The sequence below is a fragment of the Leopardus geoffroyi genome, chromosome D2 (genome assembly GCF_018350155.1).
Source record: "Leopardus geoffroyi isolate Oge1 chromosome D2, O.geoffroyi_Oge1_pat1.0, whole genome shotgun sequence".
In the NCBI taxonomy this organism is placed as follows: Eukaryota; Metazoa; Chordata; class Mammalia; order Carnivora; family Felidae; genus Leopardus; species Leopardus geoffroyi.
Genome location: NC_059334.1, coordinates 68,260,368 through 68,266,367, shown reverse-complemented (window position 1 = coordinate 68,266,367; position 6,000 = coordinate 68,260,368). Strand labels below are relative to the sequence as shown.

At 47.4% G+C, this 6,000-nt stretch overlaps 1 long non-coding RNA gene across 1 annotated transcript; it reads left to right on the top strand.

Annotated features, from left to right (window-relative positions):
* The first annotated feature begins 1,776 nt into the window (after positions 1–1,776).
* Positions 1,777–4,238, top strand: LOC123577528. The gene is made up of 2 exons (XR_006701897.1): positions 1,777–1,921; positions 3,998–4,238. It is a non-coding gene; the product is annotated as an uncharacterized LOC123577528 (long non-coding RNA).
* Positions 4,239–6,000: the final 1,762 nt, after the last annotated feature.

Here is a 6,000-nt window from a genome sequence, read left to right as displayed (position 1 = left end):
CAGACTGGATTATAGCTCCTGGGCTTGTCAGCTATGTGATTTTGGACAAACTAACTTACTTCTCAGAGACGCAGTTTCCTTATCTGGAAATAGTATGGCAGTGCCTTATGGGGTTGTCATGAGGACTGGAGATAAGTATCAAAGCTCCTAGCAGAGGTCAATAGACAAACCTTCTTGCCCTTGCACACCTTATCACATATGACTTTTCTGTTCCAATCTCCTCTCTGGCCAAAATGATCAGTTTGTTCAGCAGTCATGTGCTGAGAGTCTACTTTGCACCAGGCACCGTGACCTTTATCTCCACAGCCCTGGGAAGTTGATGCCTTTAAGCTCATTTGATTCCAGAGGCCACTGTGGCTTGGAGAGAGAGTAAGGGTTAGAAGGCTACCAGCCAGTAGAGCCAGGAGTTGATGCTGGGTCTTCAAGAATTAATGGGAACCCCATTCCATGGGCTTCCATGGACGGTTTCTCTGCCTGGAATGTCCTCCCACCTCTTCTCTTTTCTGGATTCCATCAGTCATTCAGGGTCTCATTCCTTCTGTTGCCTCCAGAACACCTTCCGAATCAGTGAGGACACTTGTGGTTGCGTGTGGTAAGAAATTCCATCCCAAACAGGCTTATGAAAAAAAAAAATGGAAGTTTTGGTTCGTAACCCAAAAGGCCAGGTGATCTTATTTACGGGAAGGTTAACTAATAGCTCAACTAATGTCAGTATTTTCTTTTTGTCTAAATCTTGGCTCTGCCTTCTTTTATGAAGGCTGAAATGTCAGGCACCACATGGTAGTTCCAGCTCTAACATTCTTACAAGTTTCAGGCATGGTGAAAGAACGAGTCTTAATTTCTCCAAAGCCCAAATTTAGTCCTGAAATCGAGACACGTTGTCCCTGATCGGCTTGACATGGGTCAGGTGCCCATTCCTGAACCAGTCTTATGTCCAGAGGGCCAGAGTCCATGGCTTAGCTTAGACCTAAATCCTTTGAATCTTTGGATATGCAGATGGATGGGCTCCAGGCTCCTCTAGAGGGAAACAGAGGCATGCTTACCGGGAGACAGGTGAATGGATGCTGATGACAAACCTGCGGACGTCCTCGAGCTATTGTTACTTTTCCCCTTTTCTGAATTCCTGCATTCCTTTTTTTTTTTTTTTTTTCTGCTGGGCATCTCTGCTGGGCAGCAAATTCCTTGAGGCCAAGGGCCCTCTGTGTGACCCTGAGTGCTTGCTAAAGCCCCTGGAAAAGAATGGGTGCCAAGGATATGCTTTTCATTTGACTGACATGTTTATTCAGAACTTGATGCATCTAGCATGGTGTTAGTTCTATCAGTCACGATTGACCGGAGGAGAAGAGAACCATTCTAGCCATCTTAAAGAAGAGGGGGTGAGGGGTGCCCGCATGGCTTAGTCATTTAAGTGTCCGACTTTGGCTCAGGTCATGACCCCATGGTTCGTGGGTCTGAGCCCCACATTGAGCTCTGTGCTGACAGCTCAGAGCCTGGAGCCTGCTTCAGATTCTGTGTCTCCCTCTGTCTGCCCCTCCCCTGCTCCACTCTGTCTCTGTCTCTGTCTCTCAAAAATAAATAAACATTAAAAAAAGAAATAAATAAAGAGGAGGGGCTTTCTGACTGGATATTACCTGACTTACAGAATCACTGCGAAAGTCGAGGCTCTAGGTTGAGCTTTTCGGAGCGTCCCCGTAAGTCACACTGAGGAACTGGGCCACCGAGAGAGCGGCTGTGTCTTCTGCAATCAGAAGGCACTGCCAACAATGCATTCAGAAGACACCCCAGTCGTGAAACCCTCTTCCAGCAGCTCCAGAAGCACGGTGTGCCTGACATGATCCAGGCACACTGGGTGCCCACGTCCTTCCTCTCAACACCCACCAAGCCAGCACCTGGACCCTTGAGTTTTGCTGACACCATTGAGGTAAAAGCAGACTTGCCAACCAAAGGAGAGGTAGTTAGACGTTTAGCCCCCACCATCCCTCCACTTTCAAATCTCATGTGAGTTGTGTGGGCGGACCTGAATTGTGTCTGGAATCTAGGAGAGTGTAGATTTACTTGTTTATTTTATTTTTATGTAAAAAAATTTTTTTTTTTTTTTTTTTTTTTTTTTTTATTTTTTTTTTTCAACGTTTATTTATTTTTGGGACAGAGAGAGACAGAGCATGAACGGGGAAGGGGCAGAGAGAGAGGGAGACACAGAATCGGAAACAGGCCCCAGGCTCCGAGCCATCAGCCCAGAGCCCGACGCGGGGCTCGAACTCACGGACCGTGAGATCGTGACCTGGCTGAAGTCGGACGCTTAACCGACTGCGCCACCCAGGCGCCCCTATGTAAAAAAATTTTTAATGTTTATTTTTGAGAGCGAGCGAGAGACAAAGCATAAGCAAGGGAGGGGCAGAGGGAGAGGGAGACCCAGAATCCAAAGCAGGCTCCAGGCTCTGAGTTGTCAGCACAGAGCCCGACGCGGGGCTCGAACTCACGAACCGTGAGATCATGACCTGAGCCGAAGTCAGATGCTTCATCTAACAGCCATCCAGGCACCCTAGTAGCTGTGTTTTTTTTTTTTTTAACATTTATTTATTTTTGAGATAGAGAGAGACAGAGCATGAATAGGGGGAGGGCCAGAGAGAGAGGGAGACACAGAATCTGAAACAGGTTCCAGGCTCTGAGCTGTCAGCACAGAGCCCGATGCGGGGTTTGAACTCACGGAGTGTGAGATCATGACCTGAGCCGAAGTCGGACGCTCAACAGACTGAGCCACTCAGGCGCCCCAGTAGCTGTGTTTTTAAAACAGAGTATTTTTTAGAGCAATTTTAGATTCATAGCAAAGCTGAGCAGAAAGAACAGCGTTCCTGTACCGTCCCTGGCCCCTCACTGCACAGCCTCTTCCACTGTCCGCTTCCCTCGCTAGAGAGGTCCACTTGTTATAACTGATGCACCCCCACAGACACATCACAGTCACCCGAAGTCCCTAGCTCACATCGGAGCTCGCTCTCAGTGTGCACATTCTATGAGTTTTGACAAATGCATAAGGACATGTATCCACCAATATAGTATCATACAGAGTATTTTCACTGCCCTAAAAATCCTTTGTGCTCTGCCCATTCGTTCCCGCCTCCCCACTAACCTCTGACAATCACTGATCCTTTTTTCTTCTCCCAGAACTTTATTATTTTCATCCTGGAGAATCCATGTTTTGAGAGACTTAATTTAGGAGAAGGTAGTAAAGGGAACAGGCCTGCGGTGCCTGGGTGGCTCTGTTGGTTAAGCGCCCGACTTCGGCTTGGATCATGATCTCGCGGTCTGTGAGTCGGAGCCCTGCGCCCTGCATTGGGCTCTGTGCCGACAGTTCGGAGCCTGGAGCCTGCTTTGAATTCTGTGTCTCCCTCTCTGTTTCTTCCCCTCCTCCGCTTGTGTGTTTCTCTCTCTCTCCCTCTCTCAGAAATAAATAAATAAACATTAAAAACTAAATAAAAGGGAAGAGGCCTAAAGCCACTATATCTTGGATCAGCTGCTTCCTAGCTGTGTGACCTTGAGCAAATTACTTTCACCCCTCTGTGCCCTAGGATCTTCTTTTCTATTAATAGTCCCTCCTCATAAGAATGATATGAGGAGTAAGTGAAATAATTCACATAAAGCTCTTGACAGTGTGTGGCATGTGGTAAAAGCTCAAATGTTTGGGGCGCCTGGGTGGCACAGTCGGTTAAGCGTCCGACTTCAGCCAGGTCACGATCTCGCGGTCCGTGAGTTCGAGCCCCGCATCGGGCTCTGGGCTGATGGCTCAGAGCCTGGAGCCTGTTTCCGATTCTGTGTCTCCCTCTCTCTCTGCCCCTCCCCGTTCATGCTCTGTCTCTCTCTGTCCCAAAAATAAATAAACGTAAAAAAAAAAAGCTCAAATGTTTGCTCTGCTTCTTAGTGATCAACTCAAAGCAACTATATCCTGGGTGCAATTTCTGTTAAGCTTTTTTCCCTCTCACCTTTTTTTTTTTTTTTTCAGAAAATTTCAACCTACTGAAAAATTAGAAGAGGAATACAATGAGCACCTATGAACGTTTCACCTAGATTCGTCAACCATTGACATTTTGCCACATTTGCTTTCTTTCTCTCTCTCTTACAGGAAGTTAGTTGCAAGTTTGCTGACGATTTCCTCTGACCAGATGAGCTATTATCTCACAAAAGCAAGGACGTTCTCCTCTATTATCACTATTATCACACTCAATAAATTTAAATTGATGCAATATTGCCTAATATATATTCCATATTAAACTCTCTCCGTGTTCTTTTTAATCTAGAATCTTTTTTTTTAAATTTTTTTTAACGTTTATTTATTATTGAGAGACAGAGACAGAGCATGAGCATGGGAGGGGCAGAGAGAGGGGGACACACAGTCCGAAAGCAGACTCTAGGCTCCAGCTGCCAGCACAGAGCCCGACGTGGGGCTCAAATCCGCAAACCGCGAGATCATGACCTGAGCCGAAGTCGGACGCTTAACCGTCGGAGCCACCCAGGCGCCCCTTTTTAATCTAGAATCTTAACAAGAGGCGTACATCAGGTCGACTAGTTATCCTCTGCCTTTCCTTTCTCTCATGACAGTGACATTTTTGAGGAATCATTGTCACTTGTTCTAGAGACTAGCCTTTAATTTGGATCCGACTGTCTCATGGTTAGAACTGGATGAAACATGTCTGGGGGCAACAATCCTGCATGCGTGATATTCCCATTGCATCGTATCAGAAGGCACAGAATGCCGGTTTGGTCCATTATTGGTGCTGAGTTTGCATAGGTGGTGCTGTCCACCAGATTTCTCCATTTTAAATATCTTGTTCCCCTTTGGAAGTCTCTGGGGACCCTAGGTTGGGAATCGCTGACCTAGTGTCCAAGCGTTTAATGTCCATTTTATGGGTGAAGACGGTAGAGTGTAGAGAAATACCTGAAATGCCCTGAAAGTCAGTGGCAGGGCTGAGGCTGGCCCGAACCCAGGTCGTCCTGATGCCCACCCAGCTCAGTGCCCACCCCAGGCCCTGCCTCTGATTGTGTCTGAGCAAATGCTGAGAAGGGCTCGTCCTTGAGCCTTCGTTGGGCGAGGGTCTGTATTTCTTGGCAAGTTCTCAGCCTAAGAGTCTGTTTCTGACTAGGAGTAGGAATGAAACACCATGGGATAGAGTGCACGAGGGGCCATGGCTATGCTCCGTGGACACCAGGCCCCAAACACTGAGATGACGCCGCCTCTAGGAGGCATCTAGTTCAACCCCAATCTTCCAAAGAGGATTGTGAGGCCCCACAGTAATGAAATGACCTGTCTGAGGACTCACAAACTTGAAATGCCTGCCAGGGAGGGTTAGGCTGGCTGCCTAGGAAGGTCTCGTGGAGGCGGTGCGGGTGGGGAAGGGACACAGCACTTGAACATACCCCATGTGTCAGGGTCCGCTCCTCAGTTCCCGGAAGCAGAAACTAGGTTTGTTGAGGACACCCAGAGGTGACTGCCACCCTGGCCCTGGCAGACATTAAGCCAAATTCTGGAGACCAAAGTCTAGAGTCCATTGTACCAATGGCAGTGGCAATGAAACAGTCCAGTGAATCAATTTCATCATTCCCTGGGGACTGCTTGGCACACCTTCCTTCCAGGAGGCACAGTGTCACGTTTCTGTTCTTTGAATTCATTTCCTCTACCCCTGCACACCAGTCCCTCTCTCTTATCCTCTTTGACCCATTCTTTCTCAGAATGGATACTGTATAATTTGTTGTGCCTTCTGAGTTATAATTACTCGTCCATCACATCATCTCTGAGGTCCCACCCAGATTGCCCTGTTCAGAGTCCTGGGTGCTTCAAACCCATTTCAATCACATAATCCCAATAGTCTCTTAGACTGGACTGTTTCAAAAGATTCATACATTCGATCAAGTATTGGTACATTCATTAAGCGCCAGACTCTGGGGACCCATTGGTGAACAAGATGATGAGGGACTCTTATCGGGAAAATGATGTCACCAGATATTCAG